This window comes from Myodes glareolus, chromosome 7, assembly GCF_982192425.1.
Source record: "Myodes glareolus chromosome 7, mMyoGla1.1, whole genome shotgun sequence".
In the NCBI taxonomy this organism is placed as follows: Eukaryota; Metazoa; Chordata; class Mammalia; order Rodentia; family Cricetidae; genus Myodes; species Myodes glareolus.
The window spans coordinates 98,864,505-98,888,909 of record NC_142032.1 but is presented as its reverse complement, the minus strand read 5'-3'; the positions used below and the strand labels follow the sequence as shown (position 1 = coordinate 98,888,909).

Sequence of the window (24,405 nt, the reverse complement as noted above, 5' to 3'; positions counted from 1 at the left end):
AAGGTGTTATCTACTGGTCTTCTGATCTAACTTAACAAACGACTAATATTTTGTACTTATCCTTCACCTTGGTTTTAACTAACATAAGATCACAGCCCAGGAAATTAACTGTTTAGATAGGAAAAAGGCCTGAGTCACTTACTTCAGAGAGAAAAATTCTCATTTGGCCACCCTGTTGAAGTCAAAAGCAAAGTCCCCCAAAGAGGTTCCATTTAACTCAACTGTATAAATGCTAATGAAAATCAAGCCTGCAGGGGCAGGTTAGTATAGCTACCAACACAGCCACACCATCTGAGACATAAGGTGCTTCCTTACCAGATCTGCCAGTTTTGTGACTCTGTGAACTGCATGCTTGATACTATTGCTAACACTTATGGGATTGCTGACTTGTCTGTATACCCATATAGACTGAAAACTTTGTGGAGATCCCTCTTTATGGTGCTTCTTCTCCCTCCCTTTCTTCCCAAAGCATAATGAACGTGCAGCAGTTACATATGTGAGTTATTTTATTTTACCCTCAGATCTAATTAGCCAGGCTTTTGCCTGCCATAGTTTATCTTTCTGGACCATGAGAGGTTCAATGGACTTAACCCCCAAATGAACCTTCATTTCTTGTGAACTAATTTCCCTCAGCAGCGTAGTGTGGAGTCAGTGCTCAGCATGGATGGAGTAGTGCTGTGTAGGGAGCCCAGTGAACAATCTCCTTCTTCAAGGCTCCTCCCAGGCTCGGCGACTCTGAAAAGTGGGAAGCTGATGTAAGCTGTTATTTAATAAAGGGATTTATCAGAGCAAACACAGTGCTGTTGGAAACTGAGGAAAGTTCAGACATTCAGCCATGTATTCACGCCACAGGCACTGTAGACCATTCAGTATCACTTGCATTTGCATTATATGGGCTTGGCATTGGTGCTTGGCATTTCTCCTTCAGATTCAAGCTATGCCTAGTTAGGATATATCTTTGGGAGAGGCTGACAAAGATGTCCACTAGCAAACAAACCCTTGAACTTTTTTTGAGTGAACATTATGGATTTAGATGATATTTTGAAGTATGTTCATGTATGAGAGCAACTAAGTCTCAGTGTTCATTGACTAGATTGTAATTACTTGGAACCTCTCTTTCTTATCTTCCATCCACGACCTTCTCATATTTGTACCATCTGGAAAGAAGGAGAAATGAATACTCTAGTCCTGGCTGTTTCAGGTCTAGAGTGCAGAAATAACAAGAATATTCTGATTATCCTCGCTCCAACTATTATCATTTATAAAGACATGTAAGTGACCTGAAGCCGGTCCCACGAGGGATGGCGGTGGGCAGCAGTGGGCCACCCTCAAGGGATCTCCTGGCAGGTGGCCTGAGGCCTCAGTGGAGACAGACAGATAAGGCATGCAGAGAGAATTTGGGTATAGAGTTTATTTAGTGGTTTATGGAGGGGAAAGTGTAGGTGGGGGGAGGAGAAGGGGGAAAAAAAGAGAGATGCAGTAGTTGTGCCTTCAGAAGAGTCACTAAAAGAGAGGAAGCAGGCTGGAGAGCAGGCAGGAGACCTAAGGGAAATTTGGGAGTGGGCAGGGATTGTATTAAAGGGACAGGGTTCCCAGGTAACAGACCAGGCCAGCAGATTACAACAGTCTCATTTTTTTCTTATAAAAAAAAGGCAGGGAGTTAGGCACATCTGGTTAAAGGAATTGGGGTGATGGATTCTTAAGAATGTTTTGTGCTTACTTATGGACATGAAAGTCTTTCTTAGGGTGTGGCTGAGAAAGGTGGGTGCTGGTCACATCCTGGTGTAGTTGGTTGCTTTATTCCTGTCCAAGATTTGTGGTATGGAACTATCTGGTGTCTCTTGGACCAATTTAAAAAATGAGACTTGTTGTTTTCTCAGTCTGGAATGAGAGACAATGAACATATAATTACTACATTTAATAGTAAATATGTATACATTTACAGCCAGTTGAATTTAAGTTTTATATACATATGAACAGAGTTAAAGCTAACTTAGGTTTATACATAGTTAACCCAAGTCACATACATGCACACACACACATACTACACACACACACTAAACAGGAGTTGGACAAAATGGATGCTTTGGTGGACCTTACAGAAAGCATGCCACTGCGCAAAACACACATGTAGCAAAGTTAGTAAGAGGAATTTAGAGACAAAAATATAAGTAAACCACGAGACTAGGCAAGGAATACCTCAGTAAAGATGGCAAGATTTGGTCACTTGATCTGTTCTTAGTAAAGACAGTGGTGAGGTCACCTGACCTTAGCTAAAATGAAGGCAGTCATGTGTTGTATGGTGAGACCACATTTTTTGAGCTGCGGTGGGAATTTTACACAGATAAAATTAACAAGAGAATGTAGAGGCCATCTAGAACATACATTTAAAACAGAATTACATTCATGTGGCCACACCATTCACACATTCTTTCATACGTGAAGTAGAGAGGAAAATTACTTAGCACCATGAACCACTGTGTCCTCGATCTGCTGCACCACTGTCTGTGGCTGGGAGCGAGAGCTGGTACTGGAAGCAGTCGCCTTGTGAATTCAACTAATCTTGCCGGTTTCTGCAGGACCAGTGGTAGCGATGGCAAAGAGAGAATAGAAGGAATAGGAATGAGAAAAGGAATATAAGCAAGAAAAAGAACATTTAGAGGCAGATGGGGATGGGTTGTCCATCAAAAGGAAAAGCAGTAGGTGTGAGATGTCTGCAGGACACTGGCAGTCCTGTTTGCTGGTAGGTTTGCTTTAGGTTGCTGTTTAAAAGCATGTAGGTCATTTATTAGTGCAAAGGTGGGTACGCTAGGAATGTCTAAGTAAGGCTGGAGTTTTAGGGTCTGTAAAAGACATACTGGGGGGAAGTTGGATAGATAGTTTTTGAAAGTTTGTTTCCCATGGCTAAAAATGTGAGAAAGGCGAAAATCCAAAGGCAATGGATCAGGATGTCTCTGGAATAGTGTGAGGGTTGAGAGCTAGGCCAAGCCAATTTTAAGATCATAAGTACAGGAACTGGGGGCCGGAAAGGACCACTTGTGAGTGATTCTATAGAGGTCAAAAAGTCCAAACATCGGCGACAGGACCACTTCAGAGTGATTCGAATAAAGGACAAAAAAGTCGGAGTAGTGGTGGCAGTGGTAGTGGCAGCAGTGCCAAATCCCAGTCTGTAGCCATGAGAAACAACCAGAGGTGAATGTGAGTGAAAGACGATTGGAGAAGGGAACCTTACCATTTGCAGCAATGGAACAGACACAGAAGGTTGGAAAGTGATCCAAAGTCGAGAGTCTCCACCTGTCCTCAGTCAACAGGAGGGAACATGGAGAGGGCCTGGCTGAGTCATGCACCAATGTTATCATTTATAAAGACATGTGAGTGATGCAAGGTTGGTCCAATGAGTGGCAGCGGTGGGTCACCTGAGGTCTCAGCAGGGCAGCTGCAGGCCATCCAAGGACTCAGTGGGTCTCTGGTGGGTGGCCTGAGGCCTTGATGGGAGACAGACAGATGTGTCATGCAGAGAGAGTTTAGGTTTAGAGTTTATTTAGTGGTTTATGGAGCGGAAAGAGAAGGCAGGGGAAAAGGGAGAAGTGGGGAGAAGAGAGAGAGGCGAGGGGAGGGGTAGAGAGGTAATAGTTACCTCTTCAGAAGAGGGACAGGAAGAGGGAGCGCAGGCTGGAGAGGAGGTAGGAGATCCAAGGAGGAGGTTGTGAGCAGTTGGAGCTTGTCTCTTAAAGGGACAGGGTACCCAGGTGACAGATTAGGTTAGCAGATTATAACACCAAAATCTTTTTGTTGTTACTGTTATTGTATGTTGAATTTTCAAATCATAATTCCACCTCAATGAAAAAGATTCTTGAATAATATTCTTTAAAGCATCTCAAGAGATGCTAAACTCTTTGCTAAACTGTGGGGAGACAGGCAGACTGAAGATGTTCTCAGTGGCTTCTATTCAAGGAGAAAGGGAACTTCAGTTCTGTGTTGTTGTCAAGGTTTCTGTCCTGCCCAGTTCCCGCAACCATTAAGTCCCAAAGAAATCACACAGAGGTCTATATTAGTTATAAACTGAGTGGCTTCTTATTAACTCTTATAACTTATATAGTCGATTATTAGCCCATTATTCTTATTTATGCTAGCCACATGGCTCAGTACCTCATTCAGCGGGGCAGTCACATCTTGCTTCTTCTGTGTTCAGGTCAGGACTGTAGAGGAAGGGGCCTCCTCCTTCCCAGAATTCTCCTGTTCTCATTGACCCACCTCTACTTCCTATCTGGTTGTCCCATCTATACTTTCTGCCTGCCAGTTAGCCTTTATTTAAAATATAATTGATTGAATACAGGCCAGTGTCCTGTGGGATCTCCTTCTGCTCCTTCAGCCAATAGCCTTTAAGATACCAGCCCACTTCGGAATGGGCTCTTTTGTTTTAAAAGAGGTGGCATCCCTGCTCTCGCTTTCTTGCCTCCTTTTAAATAAATAACCCTTTTATTAATCATAATTCCAAACTGGTGTGGGATTGTTTTGTGACTTACGCCTTCAACTGGCATCCAACATTTGGTTTTAGAACCCCCTGGCTCAGCTGCCTACTGCACCCAGCTTGGCATGAGCTCTCCCTTAGCCAGCCATGACCTGTGTGTGGAATCAGCAGTTCAATATAGAATCTCACACAGCAGCTTTTCTTGCTGTGGATCAGTTGCAATTCTTTATATTTTCTCTTTACATGCCTTGGATTGGCTTCAAGTCCCCATGTATCTTCTGCCAGGATGCACCACAGAAATCTGGGGGAGGTGCAGGCTTCCCTGGTCTGAGCCAGCTGTTCCGCAGCTTTCTAATGATTTGTTTGCATTTGCCTATTTCACTGCTCTAAAGACATCTGCAGAGCACACAGTCTGTGATTTATCTTTCATCATTTCACTCTAAAATCAGATTTCAGACTGGCCACGTGAACTCACATGCACTGCTATGCCCCACTGGGTTAGTTTTATATGTGGCCCATGATACCTATTGACAGGTAATGATTATTGCACCTAATTCAGCTAATTAAGCCACCATTAAGATTTAATATCCTAACTATAGATCATAAGTTGCTAATTTAAAAGGTCAATATATTAGACAACCTGAACATCCAAGCTTTAAATAACCTCTTTATCTACAGCATGTGTGCAGTTTTACAAGACTTATGTGATGTCCCTTTTACATCATTAAGCTTAATTCTGGGGATTAGTTTTGTCCTCGATATTTTTTTCTTAAAAAATGGTTTGACAATAGGGCTAATAATGAGGCATTTTTTTAGAAATGATGTAGTCTTTACAGGCTGAAACCACATTTCTCAAGAAAGAGTTTGAAAATCTCAAGAAGTATACATCTCCATTTAATGGAAAATTAAGCACCCTGGAGAAGAAAACAGATGATTTGGCACATATAACCCAATCAATGAGAGTGGGTGCTGAAACATTACTTGAGAGAATTTACACTGTTGAATGTATTAATCAGACTCTGTCAAAGAGGTATGACAGGTTGACTGAAGGAAGGTCTCTACAGGATGGTAATACGCTATAAAGATTATGTCCAAGGATGAGACATTATCTCTATTGGACAGACTTCATACCTCGGAATCATCAATGAGGGCATTAGAGCAGAACAGGACAGGAAATCCAGATATTACAAAAGGCAATGGTAAACCGATTTGAAAAAAAATTGAGGAAATTATCGAATTTGATGACCAGGAACAAAAGGTACAAAGCTAAAATTTAACCTCATCGATACATAAAATTCTCCAGGATAGCTTCCTCAGAGTTCTGCCTGACTTCCCAGTAATAACAACAGAAAAAAGTATCTGTCCCCCAGTACCCTAAGGTTGTCAAAGAATATACATGGGAGCCCATACGTATGCTATGATATGACTAATGTAAGGAAATTAGACAAGCAATTGTAGCTTACAGACTATATTCGTCCTTTGTTAGGAAGATGGTCAAAACCTGGGCTTTCAGTACCAAAGCAATGCCTCAAGACTGGGCTCCGTTAATCTCAGTAGTCCTAGAAAGTAGACAGCAATTACTTTGGAGGTGCTTTTTAAAAGAGGAGCCAAGAATTTTAGAGCAACTGGAAAAAGCAAACGGACTTGAGATTTTCTGAGATCAAATTCTAGGCGAAGGACCTGACTCTGATGCTAAAGATCAAGCTCTTTTTGATGACCACACCTTGTCCCTATGTAGCACAGCAGCTTTAAAGGCCTGAGATAGGATTCAGGAACCAGAAAAGAGAGTGGAATCATATATTATGGTTAAACAGGGTAAGAGAGAATTTTTTAGTGACTTTTTGCAAAGACTAACAAGGGCTGTACAAATTGGGGTAACTGACCCAGCAGCTAGACATATAATAGTTGAATCTTTGGCTTATGAGAATCCCAACATTGAGTGTAAACGGATCCTTGGGCCTTTAAAGATCAGATCAGCACCCATGGATGAATGGGTCTTGCATACAATGAATGTTGAGACACTTGACTATGGTACTGAAGCATGGGTAGGAGAAGCAATTTTCAATGTTAAGAGAAGACATCAAAATACCAAATGTTTTAATTGTGGTAGAATGAGATATCTGAAAAGGGATTGTTGACAACAGATTTCTAAAAATAATATCTCCTCTGGGAATGACAGAAATAGGAGGACTCAACCTTCAGGTGTGTGTAGAAGGTGTGGCAAAGGGCAACATTGAATCAATGAATGTAGGTCAACGAAAGATAGACAAGGCAACCTGATACCATCGGGAAACACCATGTGGGGCCTTTTGCTGCCTCCCCCATGATGAATTTGGCCCACTCATTCCCAGTTTTGATGGAGAATGTGTCTCACCAAGAAAATTAAAAAATCCAATGCCAGCTGTTAAAAGCAATACTGGTCTGAATGATGGGTTAAATGTGAAGGATGGGTCAAAAACTCTAGTAGGACTGAGGAAACGTATATTTTGGCAGATTTTCATAAATGATCAACAATCAAAACTAAGAGTTTGAATAAATGACTTTTTTGAAGGCTAATTAGACAGGGTGCTCATGTAAGTATCATTACTGCAGAATCTTGGCATCTAAATTGGCCTCTTCAATAGGAAGATGTTCATTCATTTCCTAGGAATTGGAACCCTATCTTGTGTAAAACAAAGCAAGAGATAGGTTGAATGCATAGGCCCAGAATGGCAAATAGGAAGACTAAGGTTATATATGGAAATTATTACAATAAATTTGTGGGGTTGTGACCTATTGCAGCAATGGAATACCCAGAATGACATTCCTGCAGCTCCCAAAACTTATGTTTCTGAGGAAAATGTTAGAAAATATTATAGACGATGGACACCTGCCAGTTGGGCTGTACAAGAACACAAAGCAATTGATAACCCTTCAGAGGTACCAACAGACCTACATTTAAAATGGTTAACTGAGAAACCAATATGTGGCCTCTATCTGAGGAAAAGTTGCAGGCTTTGGAACAGCTGGTAAAAGAGCAACTAGAAGCTCAACATACAGAAGAATCTACCATCCCTTGGAATTCTCCTGTATTTGTTGTTAATAGAAATCTGGAAAATGGAGAATGGTGACAGATCTAAGGTCTATCAACAAGGTTATTCAACCTATGGGCCTTCTACAATCTGGAATTCCTCTGCCTTCTCTGTTACCAAAGGGATGGCCTCTCATAGTTATTGATTTAAAGGATTGTTTCTTCACTATACCATTACAAGAAAAGGATAGAGAAAAGTTTGCCTTCACAGTGCCTTCTTATATTCTCAGCCTACCGGAAGATATCAGTGGACCATCCTAGCACAGGAAGTGCTCACTAGCCCCACCCTGTGCCAATACTTTTTCAGTCAGCAATTGGAAATAATTCGTAAGCAGTTTCCTAAGTCTACAATCTACCATTACATGGGTGACATTTGTTAACTGATTCAATTATAGATACTTTAGAAAGGATATTTGAAGAAGTAAAGAAAGTCTTGCCTAAATGGGGATTACAAATTGCTCCTGAAAAGGTTCAAAATGGAGATTCTGCTGATTACCTAGATTACAGAATGGGTTTACAGAAAATTAGAACACAAAAGGGACAAATTCAGAGAGACTGGTTGCGGACTCTTAATGACTTTCAAAGATTATTAGGAGACACTTCCAGTCTACAACTGGCTGTTGGGATAACACCTGATCTAATAATCGATTTAAACAAAACCTTAGATTGCAATGAAGACTTGAATAGTCACAGAGAATTAACAGCTGAAGCGGAAAAGTGATTGATGATTCTTCAGGAGAAATTACAGGAGGCACATGTGAATAGGGTGAATCCAAATCTTAATTGTATTCTAGTTATATTGCCTTCCAAAATTTCTCCTACAGAAATTTTAATGTAGAGGGATGAATTTACCTTTGAATGGATCTTTTTACCACATAAGCTAAGTAAAAATGCTTATTTTGTTTATATCATATTCTTCATGAAATGTTTGTTTATATGAATGATGTTTAAGTTTTTCATGATGAACATAGATTTTCCCACAGATCCCTTTCCTGTAGTAATCTTTGAAGTTTCCAGGAAGAAGCAACAACTCTACCTAGTTGAGATGACATCGTGATGCAAACAGCACTAGTATAAGACAGCTTTTTTGTGTGCCAGATGCTGAAATGGTGCACCTTCTCATATTCTGGTGAGAGCTCCAAATGTGAACTTTGAAAAACAAAACAAAACAAAACTATTGACTGCTCAGAAATTGTTGGCAACTATACTAGACAGTAATTTTGGAACTTAACCACCACATAATTTTTGCAGAATCTCACTGAGAAAGTAGTGGTTGTTGGTTCTCCTCAAATAACCATGCCTTCACTAGCCCTGAGAGTCATTAGCTAGATTTCTAGTATCATTCATAGTTTTCCTATTATTGAGCAGGTGTTAAGTCCAATTAGAGAGCTGTTGGTTACTACCAAGTTATGAATGCCACTTCTTCACCCTTAGGGTTATTGCACATGACTGTTGATGTGGTTCATAGGAATCACCACTGGGTAGGACTGCCGGTTGCCTCCTGCCTTTGGAAGCATGCATGATGTCTTCTGATACCATGAAATCTAGTTGTCAGGGGTCGAGCATTTGGGTTAGTCCAAGGTCAGGGTCCTTGGGAGCTGTTTCCTAAGTGCATGATGTTCAGCAACAGGAACTTGTCTTCTACCTCTGAGGGGCAACTAAAAGCGACAGGCGGCATGCTTTGAGAGTCTTTTGACAACCTTGATCAGCAAATAATAAAAGGGCTTCTCATGTTTAGTGTTAGAGATTTTGGTAGGTGGTCTTTGACTTTGGAGGGAGCATTGTCAGCCCAGATGAGAAAAGTTCACTGAAACTATATATGTGTATTTATACAAATAACTACATGCATTACAGGTGTCTCCTTAGTTAATAATATGATGTCTTGTGACTTTTCCAGACATCCTTACTATTGTTTTCCCCTCCCAACTTCTTCTGCATGTTCCTCCTTCCCTCTCCATTTAGAGTTCCTTTCCCCATTTACCTGATTAGATGACTTTTATCTCACTATACCACTTTCTATTGTTTTACAAACTCCTTTTCCTATCAATGGTCTTATTTTACTATCCTAGTTTCTGGTATTACTCCAGGATATTTCTCACATTTGAAGATTTGTATCTAGGAACTTCTGATGAGAGAGGACGTATGGCAGTTTTTTCTGAGTCTAGTTTTTACCTCACCCAGTAAATCTTTTCTAGTTTCACATGGAATTTGCCTACAGATTTTATGGTTTCATTTTTCTTTATAGCTGAATAGCATTCCATAGTGTATATGTACTACATTTTCAATACCCATTCATCAGTTGAAAGGCATTTATGCCGTTTATGCTCCTTAGCTATTGTGAATGGAGCATCAGTGAACATAGTTGTGTACCAGTTCTCAAAAGGAAAATCTTGGATGAATTAATCTTTCAAGTAAGTTGGAATTCTCATGTCTAGGAAACAGAGCAAAGCTAGACTTTTGTTGTTGAATCTGTAGCTATCCCTAGGGTCTATCATGGAGGATGAACTGGAAACCCGATCCTATTCCACTTAGCGAGTGCTTAACACTTCTAATTGCATATCTATTTATCTATTTCTGCTGTGCATGTCCACGGGCACACATGACATTACATGTGTGTGGAAGTTGGAGGACAACTAACAGCAATCAGTTCTCTCTTCTGTCCATGTGCATCCGTGATTGAACTCAGATCCTTCACTTCACAACAGATGCCTGTACGCACTGAGACCCTTCACTAGATAGTACTGCTCTATAAAACACAAAACTGGCTGTGATGTAGCATCTTTTTAACAGTTAGTTGCTAGGTATTAGAAGTGATTCATTCTATTGTTCTTGTTCATTTTATTATGAATATTTGTAACTGTATGGTTAGTAAACATATATTTTCATCCTCATCTGTAGACACCTATCAGGATAACATGGCAAATAGAAGTTTAGTTTCAAGTACTGATGTAGTGCTTCCTTTCCTTTTTTTTTTTTGAAAATTTTTCGACCTAATTTATTTATTGTATCTTTGGTAATTTCACAGCATGCACCCCAATTCTGCTCAACTCCAATCTTTCCATATTCTTCCTCCTGCAACAGCCTTCCAAATGAAAATTAAAAATAACAAAACCAAACCAAAATAAGGAGACAAACACAGAGAAAAACAAAACAAAAACCCCAAAATAACAAAAACCAAAAGAAAAACAACAGCAAATTAACTCTCTTCCCTCCAACACCTCTTCATTAGTCCTGGTGCCACTGGGAACCTTGTGTGTCATGCAGCCTACCCTTTTGTCCAGTAAGCTTTACTTGCAAATATTCATTGCAATGAATCACTGGTTTGTTTTAAAGCCTCTGGTTTCTGGTACTCCATCATCACAGGATCCTGCAACTGCCCCAAGTCATGGGGAGTCTATGGTCGCTGACTCACATCAGGTCCTAGAGAAGGTGGATATTAGGATGGGCCAACTCCACGCCCAGTGTGGGCCAGGGTGGTTGTTGAGTTGGTCAGTCCATGCCACTGGGGCCTTAGGTGAAGGGCAGAGCCAGCTCCCCTGTGTCTATGGCATCAGTATCAGCTCTCCCCTGCCTGTGATGAGGGGTGGGGCCATGTCTCTCTAGTGCAAGAGGTCAGTTCTTCCAGGAGGGTTGGGGCCAGCACTCTTGCTGCAGTGTCCAACACTGGCAGAACAAGCTATCCCAGGGCCAAGGTCAGCGAAGGGCAGGGCCTGCTCAATATGGCCCCCTCATTCCATCACTGAGTGGTTCCCATGGCCCGATGGGGAAACCGGGGTCACCACCATCAACACAGATCCCATTTGTAGCAGGAGCACAGACCCAGACATGAACCTCGGCAGCAGCTTGGACCTGGAGGACATCCTTGCTCTGGGTGAAAGCCAGGCCACACAAATCAGCATGGCTCTGGTGGTGGCATAGCTCCTGGACACCAGCAAGACCACAGGTTGTGGCCTCGACCTCAGAGTTCCATGTAACCTTTGGTGGCAAAGCAGACCCCATCTGTGGTGGGACCATGGACCCAGGCATGTTTCTCAGCAGCAGCCTGAATCTGGATGCCACCATTGCCCCAGGTGGCCGTGTAGGTCACTCAGATGGGCACAGCCTGGTGGCAGTGTGGTCCTCAGACACCAGTTTGGCTCTAGATCTTGGGCATCCATACAGTCTCTGATGGTGACAGGAACCTTAGACAGCAGCACTGACCCTGACTTTGTTAGGGACATGAACCCAGACATGGCCGTTAGTTGTAGCTCTGGCCCCGATATTACTTACCATGGCATCTGGTAGCATTGCAGGCCAAACAGGTCTGCATTGCCCTGAATGTAGCTTGTTCCTTGGATACCAACATGGACTCAGGTGGCAACCTGGGCATCCACATGGCTCTTGGTAGCAACATAGGCCCGAACTTCAACACAGACTCTGGCAATAATAGGACCACCAACCCAGACATGGCTCTTCGCAGGATTCCGGGTCTGGATGTCACCAGGTGGAGGCACAGGCCACTCAGATCTGTATGGCCCTGGCTGCAGCATACCTCCCCCCCCCCCCGGACTCCTTCAAGGACACAGGACCACTGACCCAGACATGAACCTCGGCAGCAGCCTAGGTATGTATGTCACCATGGCCCCAGGTAGCAGCACAGGCCACCCAGATCAGCATGACCCCAGTGGCAGTGTGGCCCTCCCACACAAATACAGCCCCAGCTGGCAGCCCAGACTCCAATAATCCACATGACCCTCTTGGCGACAGGAGCCATGGATATCAACACAGATCCTGGCTGCAGTAGGGCCACCGCCCTTGGCAGCAGCCTGGGTCTGGATGTCACCCAGTTTTCAGTTGGCAGTTTTCTGGTGACCTCACCATCTGTTATCCTCACAGGTTGCCCGTGAATTGGCCATCTGCCACCTGCTGGTACTAACTGGTATTGCTAGACGTTTGACAGTATGTGCTATGATTTCACTTTGGGGTTTAATTTTCATTTTTGTGGGACCATATGAATTTTTTAATGTTCTTATTAATTTTTAACATCTATTCTCATATGAAATTTATTTTCAAATATTATACCTGTTTTCATTTTTTTTCTACTTTTGATTTTTCACATTTCTTTATGTATTTAAATCTTTGGCTAGACACCTTCAGGAAAACTTTCTCTTGATTTGTACCTTGATATTTCCTTTTCTTAGTTGTTTTCTCACCGTAACAATTTTCATGCTTCAATAAATATATTTAATAATTATTTAATTGTTTAATTTAAATTAAATTGTTTAATTTAATGAACTAATGAATTTGTTTATTAAACATCTCTTGCATAACCACTGCCATGCAGATGTTTTGATGTGACTTTCTAAGAAATCAGTAATTTTTTTTACATTAAGTCTATGATCTACTTTTCTTTAATATTTGCCTTTGTATGAGATGATAAATAAGGATCCTCTTATTGCGTAGTACAGCTCACTATTTTTTCAAACAACATTTATTGAAAACATTGTTTATTTCCTACCGAAAACTTTGAACAGTTTTGTTATAGGTTAAGGATATCAATGAAGTTGTTTTGAGGCTTCATTTTACTGTAAAACACTGCAAAGAGAAAAGGAAAGGAATCTAAATGAAAGAAGAGTTATTACATGTTCAAGAATTGGAAAACATTGCTTTGTACTAAAAATCAAAATATCTACGCATTGATTTCAGTACCAATGAAAATTCTAGGTTTTAAAGTAAATTTTAAGTGGTTTTAAATTTTTCTATAGATGTGCAAAGAACCAAGAGTAGCTGAATAATTTCTTAAAGATAATAAAAATGAAAGGAATCAAGCTATCTACATTTGAAATTTACTATAAAACTCTAATAATCAACAGCAAACATTTAGTTTTAAGGCTTATTTGTAAAGTCAGTAGGGTGGTTTTGAGTAGTATGTAGCTAGATTTCTATGGTATTGGTATCTGTCATAGCCACATTACTGTTGACTTCAAACTTTAAATTTGATCACGTCTCTCTTTTGTATCTTGTTCTTGTAGGACTGTGTTTACAGCAGGTTTGCTAAGTGATTTTATTTCTTTTGGTCTGTGACTACACATGAGCCCATCTTTGATTTGTCGTGGGCTTGGCAGTTTTAGAATGCTCATCATTTTTTTCACATGCTTTGATTCCATCTAGATTCGTGTGATGCTTAGGTCGGAGGTATAAATTGCTAGAGAAAATCAAAGAGGTAAAGCAATAGTTTTAATTTGCAAGTTCATTACAGAAAAGTGATTTTACATAAAAGAGGAAAAGTTATTTTTTAATGACATTATTTTGAGTTGCAAGATATCAAGAAAGAGGTATTTGTAACAAACACTGACATGGACCACTTTGATTTCCCCTCTCAAAGTCCATCATTTTGTCTACACTATGATGCCACTTGATCTTTCCTAAATGAGCTTTGCCTAAACTTATTTTTCTGAATAATATTGCCTTTCCATTGATTAACGCACATACTTGAAAAAAAAACCTATAGTGTGGAAATTTATTTTTAAAGCTATGGTTAATATTTTATTTCCATAATGCCATAAGGACCCAACTTTTAGTTCTGTTCACTAAGCAATTTTCTTTCTTTTAAAGCCAAAGCACAATGCACACCCATCACAGTGAAGCTACCCTTTGGGTTTATCTACCCTCTATAACTATGCTACAAATGGACATTTCTTTCTGAAAATTCATCTGGGTTTTGTATTAGCTGGCATAGGGAACTCCTCAATGGTTTACAATGTAAGGTCAATGGCCGTGAAAATCTGAGCACAAACTGTAATCTCCGTCATATCTACCATTGTATGTTTTTGAGTTTTCAACATTACCATTAGTGACAGAGCTCTATTTCAACAGGGAATAAAATATTAACTGTTATATGCTAGGAATATGGATATACCAGATGTCAAAATAATTTGTTATTTCATAATAGAGATGTTTATTGAGAAATAAAATGTTATCAGTCTTAGCGGGCCAGTTATCTCAGTTAGTTAGAGCATGGTATAGGCAGCAGTGCTTTCAAGAGTGAATATCTTAAATGATTTATATAGCTTTATATTCCAGAATCCCAATGGCTGTCAGTGGATGGTAGCCCTGGTGTTTTGCCAATGGAGCTAGTCTTCCACCATTTCCATAGGTGTGTGAATTTATGTCTGGGTCTTCAATTTGATTCCATTGATCAACAGTCTGTTTTTTTTTTTTTTAGTAAATTTTATTAAATTATAAAAGTTTCCATTTCCGCCCCCCCCCCCAACACCCTCCCACTCCCTCCACTCCCCCCCTCCTTCCCCTCCGTCCCCCAGGGCAGTCAGGGTTTCCTGCCCTGTGGGAAGCTCCAGCTCCCTCCCCTTCCCTCCAGGTCCAGGAAGGCGAGCGTCCAAACAGACTGGATCCCCAAAATCCAGCATATGCAGAGGAAACAGGTCCCAGTGTCATAGTCAATGGCTTTTCAGAAAGACCCCGGGCCAGCCACAGTCAGAGAATCCGGCCAAATTCCGAGAATCTGGCTAGATCACGTCCTCGTTCAGTCCCAGTCCGACTGGCCCTGGTAAATTCTCATCAGATCCGTTCCCTTGTATCAGTGGGTGATAGCATCCCTCACAGTACTGATTTCGTCTTTCATGTTCCTCCTCCTTCCGCTCCCCCTCCGGACCTCGGGGTGCTCAATCCGGTGCTCCAATGTGGGCCTCCGACTGCATAGCCGTCCTTCGCCAGACGAAGGATCTATGGTGATAAGCAAAATATACATCAGTATGGTCATGGGCCACGGCCGATTCAGGCACCCTCTCCTCTGTCCAGAGAGCAATCTGGGGGATTTCTCCTTGGACCTGGGATGCCATATATAATCAAGTCTCCTGTAAACCCTAAAATGGCTCCCTTAGTTGAAATATATTGTTCCCTGATCCCATATTCATCCTACCTCCCTCCCCCACCCCATCCCCGGCCACCAAGCTTTCCCCGTTCCTCCCCTACTCCCTTCTCTCTAGCCCTCTCCCCCTCCATCGACCCTCCCACCCCCCCATGAACCCGAGGTTACCTGGGACTCTTGTCTATTTCCTACCTCCTGGTGGATAGCTAAATAATCTTCATCAGGTTCATCTTCTTATTTAGCTTCTCTAGGATCACGAATAATAGGCTCAAAGACCTTTAATTATGGTTAGAATCCACTTATGAGTGAATACATACCGTGTTCCTCTTTTTGGGTCTGGCTTACCTCACTCAGTAAAGCGTTTTCTATTTCCATCCATTTGCATGCAAAATTCAAGATGTCATTGTTTTTTACCGCCGAGTAAAACTCTAATGTATATATGTTCCACACCTTTTTTAACCATTCTTCTATTGAGGGGCACCTAGGTTGTTTCCATGTTCTGGCTATTACAAATAGTGCAACTATGAACATAGTTGAACAAATGCTTTTGTAGTATGTTAGGGAATCTTTAGGGTATATTCCCAAGAGTGGTATTGCTGGGTCCTGAGGGAGGTTGACTCCCAGTTTCCTGAGAAACCGCCACACTGATTTCCACAGTGGCTGCACAAGTTTGCATTCCCACCAACAATGGATGAGTGTTCCCCTCACCCCACATCCTCTCCAGCATAGGCTATCGTTGGTGTTTTTGACTTTAGCTATTCTGACAGGTGTAAGATGGTATCTCAAAGTGGTTTTGATTTGCATTTCCCTGATCGCTAAGGAGGTTGAGCATGACCTTAAGTGTCTTCTGGCCATTCGAAGTTCATCTGTTGTGAATTCTCTGTTAAGTTCAGTACCCCATTTTTTTAATTGGGTTAATTAGAGTTTTAGTGCCTAGTTTCTTGAGTTCTTTGTATATTTTGGAGATCAGACCTTTGTCTGATGAGGGGTTGGTGAAGATCTTCTCCCAGTCAGAAGGTGTAGGTACACAAGTTCCCCATTTTTCCCGAGGTGCTATGCAGGGCTGTTCTGCTTCCTGGTTCCACTGCAGCAGCTTGAGGGTGTAGCATAGAACTGCCCTCTCCTGTTATGTTTATTTCACTTACGGCCCAAAGGTGTAGCTCAGAGAGAACTCTTCTATCATGGTAATTCCACCTGCAAGCAAGGTTCTCGCCCGCAGGCAAGGTTCCTGGGTCAGCTTTTCTCTGAGCCTGAGCAGCCCACCTGGCTTCCTCTTTTCTCTGTTCAGCTGCTCTCCGACCTTGGGTGTGGCCCCCTGACTTTTCTCTTTCCTTGATCCTGATGGGGGGCTGGTGTCTTTTTGCCCCACAGTATATATACCCGACTTATGCTTAATAAAGCTGCCATTTGCCACTTGCTCCTTGGCAGATGAGCCGGTCTCTTTGTGTGTGTGTGTCATGTGTTCAAACCCCTAGGACATGCGTCCGTTCTCGTGGGCTCGAGTCAGGGAAAGCGCGCGCCTGTTTCGAGGTTCGGGTGTCCACAGAAAAGTGCGGAAGCTTACAAGAAGGCAGCCTTTTTGTCCTACTGACAGTGTCCTTTGCTTTACAGAAGCTTCCCAGTTTCAGTAGATCCCATTTATTCATTGTTTCTCTTATTGTCTGTGCTGCTGGGGTCCTACTTAGGAAGAGGCCTCCTGTGCCTAAATCTTGTAGACTACTTCCCACTTTCTCTTCTATCAGGTTCAAAGTGGACGGATTAATGTTGATGTCTTTAATCCATTTGGACTTGATTTTTGTGCATGGTGATAGATATGGATCTATTTTCATTTTTTTACAGGTTGACATCCAGTTATGCCAGCACCATTTGTTAAAGATGCTTTCCTTCTTCCATTGTATACCTTTAGCTCCCTTGTCGAAAATTAGGTGTTCATAAGTTTGTGGGTTAATATCTGGGTCTTCTATTCGATTCCATAGGTCGACTTCTCTGTTCTTATGCCAATACCAAGCTGTTTTCAATACTGTAGCTCTATAATAGAGTTTGAAGTCAGGGATGGTAATGCCTCCAGAAGTTCTTTTATTGTATAAGATTGTTTTGGCTATCCTGGGTTTTTTGTTTTGCCATATAAACTTGATTATTGTTCTCTCAAGGTCTGTGAAGAAGTTTGATGGGATTTTGATGGGGATTGCATTGAATCTATAGATTGCTTTTGGTAGAATTGCCATTTTTCCTATGTTGATTCTCCCAATCCAAGAGCAGGGGAGGTCTTTCCATTTTCTGGTATCCTCCTCAATTTCTTTCTTCAAAGACTTAAAGTTTTTGTCAAATAGGTCTTTCACTTCCTTGGTTAGAGTAACCCCAAGATATTTTATGCTATTTGTGGCTATCATGAAAGGTGATGCTTCTCTGATTTCCCTCTCTGCTTCTTTATCCTTTTTGTATAGGAGGGCCACTGATTTTTTGGAGTTGATCTTGTATCCTGCCACGTTACTAAAGGTGTTTATCAGCTGTAGGAGTTCTTTGGTAGAGTTTTTGGGGTCGCTTATGTACACTATCATATCATCTGCAAATAACGAAAGTTTAACTTCATCCTTTCCAATTCGAATCCCCGTGATCCCCTTATGTTGTCTTATTGCTATTGCTAGAACTTCAAGCACTATATTGAAGAGGTATGGAGAGAGTGGACAGCCTTGTCGCATTCCTGATTTTAGTGGAAAGGCTTTGAGTTTCTCTCCATTCAGTTTGATGTTAGCTGTCGGATTGCTGTATATTGCTTTTATTATATTTAGGTATGATCCTTGTATCCCCAGTCTCTCCAACACCTTTATCATAAATGGGTGTTGAATTTTGTCAAATGCTTTTTCAGCATCTAGTGAGATGATCATATGGTTTTTTTCTTTCAGTTTATTTATATGATGGATTACATTGATAGATTTGCGTATGTTGAACCAGCCCTGCATCTCTGGAATGAAGCCGACTTGATCATAATGGATAATTTTTCTAATGTGCTCTTGGATTCGGTTTGCCAGTATTTTATTGAGAATTTTCGCGTCGATGTTCATGAGTGAGATTGGCCTGTAATTCTCTTTCTTGGTTGTGTCTTTGTGTGGTTTTGGTATTAGGGTAACTGTAGCTTCATAAAAGGAGTTAGGCAGTGACTCTTCTGTTTCTATATTGTGGAATACGTTAAGGAGTATAGGTATTAGCTCTTCCTGGAAGTTCTGGTAGAATTCTGCATTGAAACCATCTGGTCCTGGGCTTTTTTTGGTAGGGAGATTTTTGATAACAGCTTCTAACTCTTCGCGACTAACAGGTCTATTTAGATTGTTCACCTGTTCTTGGTTCAACTTTGGTATATGGTATTTATCTAAAAAAATGTCCATTTCTTTTACATTTTCCAACTTTGTGGCATATAAACTTTCATAGTAAGATCTAATGATTCTCTGAATTTCCTCTGTGTCTGTGGTTATGTCCCCCTTTTCATTTCTGATCTTATTAATTTGCATGTTCTCTCTCTGCCGTTTGATTAACTTGGATAGGGGTTTGTCAATCTTGTTGATTTTCTCCAAGAACCAGCTTTTTGATTCATTGATTCTTTGGATTGTTTTCTCTGTTTCTATTTTGTTGATTTCAGCCCTCAGTTTGATTATTTCCAGTCTTCTAGACCTCCTGGGTGAATCAGCTTCTTTTTTTTCTAGATCTTTCAAGTGTGCTGTTAAGTCTCCAATGTGTGCTTTCTCCGCTTTCTTTAATTGGGCACTTAGTGCTATGAACTTTTCTCTTAGCACTGCTTTCATAGTGTCCCATAGGTTTGAGTATGTTGTGTCTTTGTTTTCATTAAATTCAAGGAAGAGATTAATTTCTTTCTTTATTTCTTCCTTGACCCAGGGGTGATTTAGTAGTTGACTGTTCAGTTTCCATGAGTTTGTTGGCTTCCTGGGGGGAGCATTGTTGTTGAATTCTGATTTTAGTCCATGGTGATCTGACAAGACACAGGTAGTTACTAATATTTTTTTGTATCTGTGGAAGTTTGCTTTGTTACCGAGTATGTGGTCAATTTTCGAGAAGGTTCCATGAGCTGCAGAGAAAAAGGTATATTCTTTCCTATTTGGGTGGAGTGTTCTATAGATGTCTGTTAAGTCCATTTGATTCAATACCTCCAATAGGTCTCTCAATTCTCTGTTTGGTTTCTGTCTGATTGACCTGTCCATTGGTGAGAGAGGAGTGTTGAAGTCTCCTACTATTAGTGTGTGTGGTTTGATGACTGCCTTGAGTTCTAGAAGAGTTTCTTTTACATATGTGGATGCCTTTATATTAGGAGCATAGATATTCAGGATTGAGACTTCCTCCTGATGAATTGTTCCAGTTATGAGTATGAAATGTCCATCTCCATCTCTTCTGATTGATTTTAGTTTGAAGTCGATTTTGTTAGTTATTAGAATGGCCACGCCCGCTTGTTTCTTAGGTCCATTTGCTTGGAAAACCTTTTCCCAACCCTTTACTCTGAGTAAGTGTCTGTCTTTGTGGTTGAGGTGTGTTTCTTGTAAACAGCAGAATGTTGGATCCTGTTTTCGTATCCAATCTCTAAGTCTGTGCCTCTTTATAGGTGAATTGAGTCCATTGATATTAAGAGATATTAATGACCAGTGGTTGTTGACTCCGGTCATCATTTTTTTTTTATTTTAGGTAGTAGAGTGTATGTGTTCTTCTTCTTTGATTTGTGCTTGTGAATGGTCGCTAGATGTTCGAGTTATTGTAGATCGTGTTGGGAATGTTGGATTCCTTCGGTAGTGATTTTCCTTCTAATATTCTCTGTAAGGCTGGATTAGTAGCTACGTATTGTTTAAATTTGTTTTTATCCTGGAATATTTTGTTTTCTCCGTTGATAGTGAACAATAGCTTGGCTGGGTATAGTAGTCTGGGTTTGCATCCATGGTCTCTTAGTTTCTGCAGTACTTCTATCCAGGATCTTCTGGCTTTCATGGTTTCCATAGAGAAATCCGGTGTGAGCCTGATAGGTTTACCTTTATGAGTTACTTGACCTTTTTCCTTTGCAGCTCTTAAAATTTTTTCTTTAATATTTATGTTTTGTGTTTTGATTATTATATGGCGCAGGGATGTTTTTTTCTGATCCAATCTATTCGGTGTTCTGTATGCTTCTTGAACCTTCATAGGAATATCGTTCTTTAGGTTGGGAAAGTTTTCTTCTATAATTTTGTTGAATATATTTTCTGGGCCTTCGATCTGCAGTTCTTCTCCTTCTTCAATCCCTATTATTCTTAGATTTGGTTTTTTTATTGTGTCCCAGATTTCCTGAATGTTTTGTGAAGAGAATTTGTTGGATCTGCCGTTTTCTCTGACCAGAGCATTTATTTTCTCTATGGTATCTTCAGAATCTGAGATTCGTTCTTCTATCTCTTGTATTCTATTGGTTATGCTTGATTCTGTAGTCTCCGCTTGTTTACCTAGGTTTTCCATATCCAGCCGGTTCTCGTTTTGTGTTTTCTTCATTGCCTCCATTTCAGTTTTCAATTCTTGGACTGTTTCCTTTACTTGTTTGATTGTTTTTTCTTGGTTTCTCAGGGTATCACTCACGGATTTACTTATTTCTTCAAACTTTTTGTTATATTTCTCATCCATTTCTATACTCATTTCTTCAAACTTTTTGTTATACTTCTCGACCAGTTCCTTAAGGGAGTTATTCATATCCTGTTTAAGGGACTCTATTGCTTTCATAATGGCACTTTTTTCCACTTCATCTGGGTTAGAGTGTTCAAATCCTTCTGTTGTAGGGTCATTGGGATCTGATATTTTCATGTTGTTTTTCAGATTGTTGGAGGAGGTCTTGCCTTGGCGTCTGCCCATCTCTTCGATCAAATGCTCTCTATTGGAACTTCTGGTATCGGGTCAGGTTCCCTTGTTGGGCAGGGAGTTCACTGATAGAATGCCTACCTTTCCCCAAGCAGGGTATTGAAGCACAGGCACTGCCTCTTTCCGGGATGCCCCTACAGAGCAGGCCCAGTGTGCAAGGCAGCTGAACTGGGGAAATTTTATGGGCTCAGTGGGAGGGGAGAAATATAGAAATTTGTACCTGGATGGAAGCTGGGATGGCAGGTGGGAGAGCCTAGCAGGGTGGAAACAGCACTGCAGGCTGACCTGGGAGTCTATGGGGTCGGGGAAAGTCCTAGCTCCCCCTCGCCGGGCCCCTGTCGCGGGCCCGAATCAACTCACCACTCCGAAGGCCCTCTGGATGGAAGCTGGGATGGCTGGCGGGGAAGCTAGCAGGGTGGAGCCAGCAGAGCAGGCTGACCTGGGAGTCTATGGGGTCGGGGAGAGTCCTAGCTCCCCCTCGCCGGGCCCCTGCCGCGGGCCCGAATCAACTCACCACTCCGAAGGCCCTCTGGATGGAAGCTGGGATGGCTGGTGGGGAAGCTAGCAGGGTGGGGCCAGCAGAGCAGGCTGACCTGGGAGTCTATGGGGTCGGGGAGAGTCCTAGCTCCCCCTCGCCGGGCCCGCGGGGGCCCGAATCAACTCACCACTCCGAAGGCCCTCTGGATGGAAGCTGGGATGGCTGGCGGGGAAGCTAGCAGGGTGGAGCCAGCAGAGCAGGCTGACCTGGGAGTCTATGGGGTCGGGGAGAGTCCTAGCTCCCCCTCGCCGGGCCCCTGTCGCGGGCCCGAATCACCTCACCACTCCCTCAACAGTCTGTTTTTATGCCAATATAGTGTTGTAATTATTACTATTGAAAATGGTGAAACCTCCAGCAGTTTTTTTCTTGTTCAGGTTCTGATAGAGATATCTTTAACAAAGTTTAATAACTGCAGAAATTACATTACTGCTCCCAGTTGATCCAAGAATAGCAAACACAATTACAGACAGATATAATTAAGCTATATTCACACGTCACTTTCAAGATCTCTTGCAGATATTTGTTCTTAAATATTGCTTTCAACTTGCTGACTGCAAATTATTGCTACAACATACACATACACACATGCATTATTCAGGGTCATGGTAAGAGTATATAACTTAAGATTGAGATGTAACAGGCTCCTCCATAAGACATGTGTGATCTGAGTTTGAAATTATCTTGCTTTTATTTTTGAATTGTCAGTTATGTTTCCTTATCACTTTTTCTCTCCTTTCTTAATTTAACTGGAACTTGTGTTATTTCAACTCTGTAAGTTTAGCTCTGTTTACTTTGCCTTCCCAGTGTTTTCCCGAGTGTTGTCCAATACTAAATGCCACTCTTTCCCACTCATATCTTCACAACTATATCCTAATAGCTTAGCACATATAGTGCTGTCTGATTTCTTTTTTAATCATTCAAGGAGATTTTAACTTCAGTAGCGTGATGGGTAAAAGCGATCTTTTAGTCTGTTTTCTAGTATTATTTTGCAATGAAAACTGAAAATTTTTATTAATGAAGTAATATGCACATACACTGAGTCCCATTCCAGGTACACAAATGTTATGCAATATCATAAACACACACATACAACATCTCTTAATTTCAAGCTCCCCAGATATATCTTGTTTTGGTGTAGGGTGATGTATGTGACCATTATTCAACCTATGCCAAAAAGTGAGTTTCAGACTAGGGACTACTCTCATGGTGTTTCTATGTGTAACTTTTGTGCCAGCGGTTGCTTTGGTTTCAGTTTCACTACTTTATTTCTCTGAATATTTCCCTCTCCTGATCTCTTCAGCTAGACTTACTACTATGGAGAAGAATGGTAAAAGTCTCCATTTTTAATAACCGTACTTATATACATATGTTCTTTAATCATCAAGGTATAAAGCAATCTTGTTTCTTTGTTCTTCAGAAGTTATTGGAACTGAAGGAGTGATTATTTCTAAATTGATATTTTCTTACTGGTTCTACATATCAATTGTGGTTGTTTATGCCATTAACACATCACTCTCAGATATGTGCTGTAATCATACCCATTGCTTTGAACATGCAGACTGAGGTTTGAGATAGTGTGCTACACCCCAATTTCAGTGGAGAAAAATAATACTACAATTCTACAATTTAGTAATTCTTAAATATTGTAAATACTTGACCTAAAAGCATATGGATAATATTTAAAATGCAAGGTACTAATTTCAGAAATGGAAGTCCAATGCAGAAAGAGAAGAAACATGAAAATCCAAGATAGCACAAAAAACTACCAATTCTATAGACATGCTTAAAAATGATCAAATCACTTGAAAACATGTAATGTGCTTTTCTAAAGAGAAAATGCATCTACTGACTCCAGAGGAAAAAGTCTTAGGTACAACTAAAACTTGTGAGAATGCAAGAAACTTTGCTTGAAGAGGAAGACTGCCCAGTTAGAAGCTTAGTTTTTTATCCTGGGGTTACATAAAAAGTCCTTCACATCACTAACACTTGAAAATGGAAGTCATAGATAGATAGTAAAATCTGTTTTCCTTGGGCTTGACTTCATTTAATGTTTTCAGCGGAGCAGTTGGCAATGTGAACTTTAGATTCATACCAAATTATTTTTGTAGTATCACCATGTCATAATCACTGTGTTTCTAATGGTTCCTTTAACTTTCCCATCAGTTTCTATTTTGTATTATCTATTCAGTTTTGAACTTACTGTCCACCCTGCTTCCCACCTATTCTTCCACTTACTTGTCTCCTTGAGGGAAGTCTGCTGCTCCAGAGAGAAGTGCAGGAAGAGTCTGATCCTTCTAGGAGGAGGCAATGCTGCAGACTGTCAGCTACATCTCTGACAGGTGGCTTTATATGATGGCAGGGGCAGAATTTACTATCAGCAGGGCAATCTTCCAAGTCCTCCTTGCTGGAAGGAGTCTTCTCTTATTTCTGTTTATATCATGAGTTGTGTCTCTAGGGAACGCAGAGTACAGTTTATAAATAACTAATCTCACACAGAAACAATTAAGGATCTTTTTTTTGGAGTTTGAAGGAGAACCAAAATTGGCAAAGACAGCTAGATATCTTAGTAGCTTTTAGGAAGAGGGAGC

General features: G+C 41.0%; 1 long non-coding RNA gene across 1 annotated transcript; it reads right to left on the bottom strand.

Moving 5' to 3' along the window:
• Positions 1-506: 506 nt before the first annotated feature.
• LOC148121537 (uncharacterized) lies at positions 507-24,264 on the bottom strand. The gene is made up of 3 exons (XR_015738290.1): positions 24,053-24,264; positions 1,721-1,881; positions 507-735 (listed from the first exon to the last, which is right to left on the bottom strand). It is a non-coding gene; the product is annotated as an uncharacterized LOC148121537 (long non-coding RNA).
• Between the last annotated feature and the right edge of the window lie 141 nt (positions 24,265-24,405).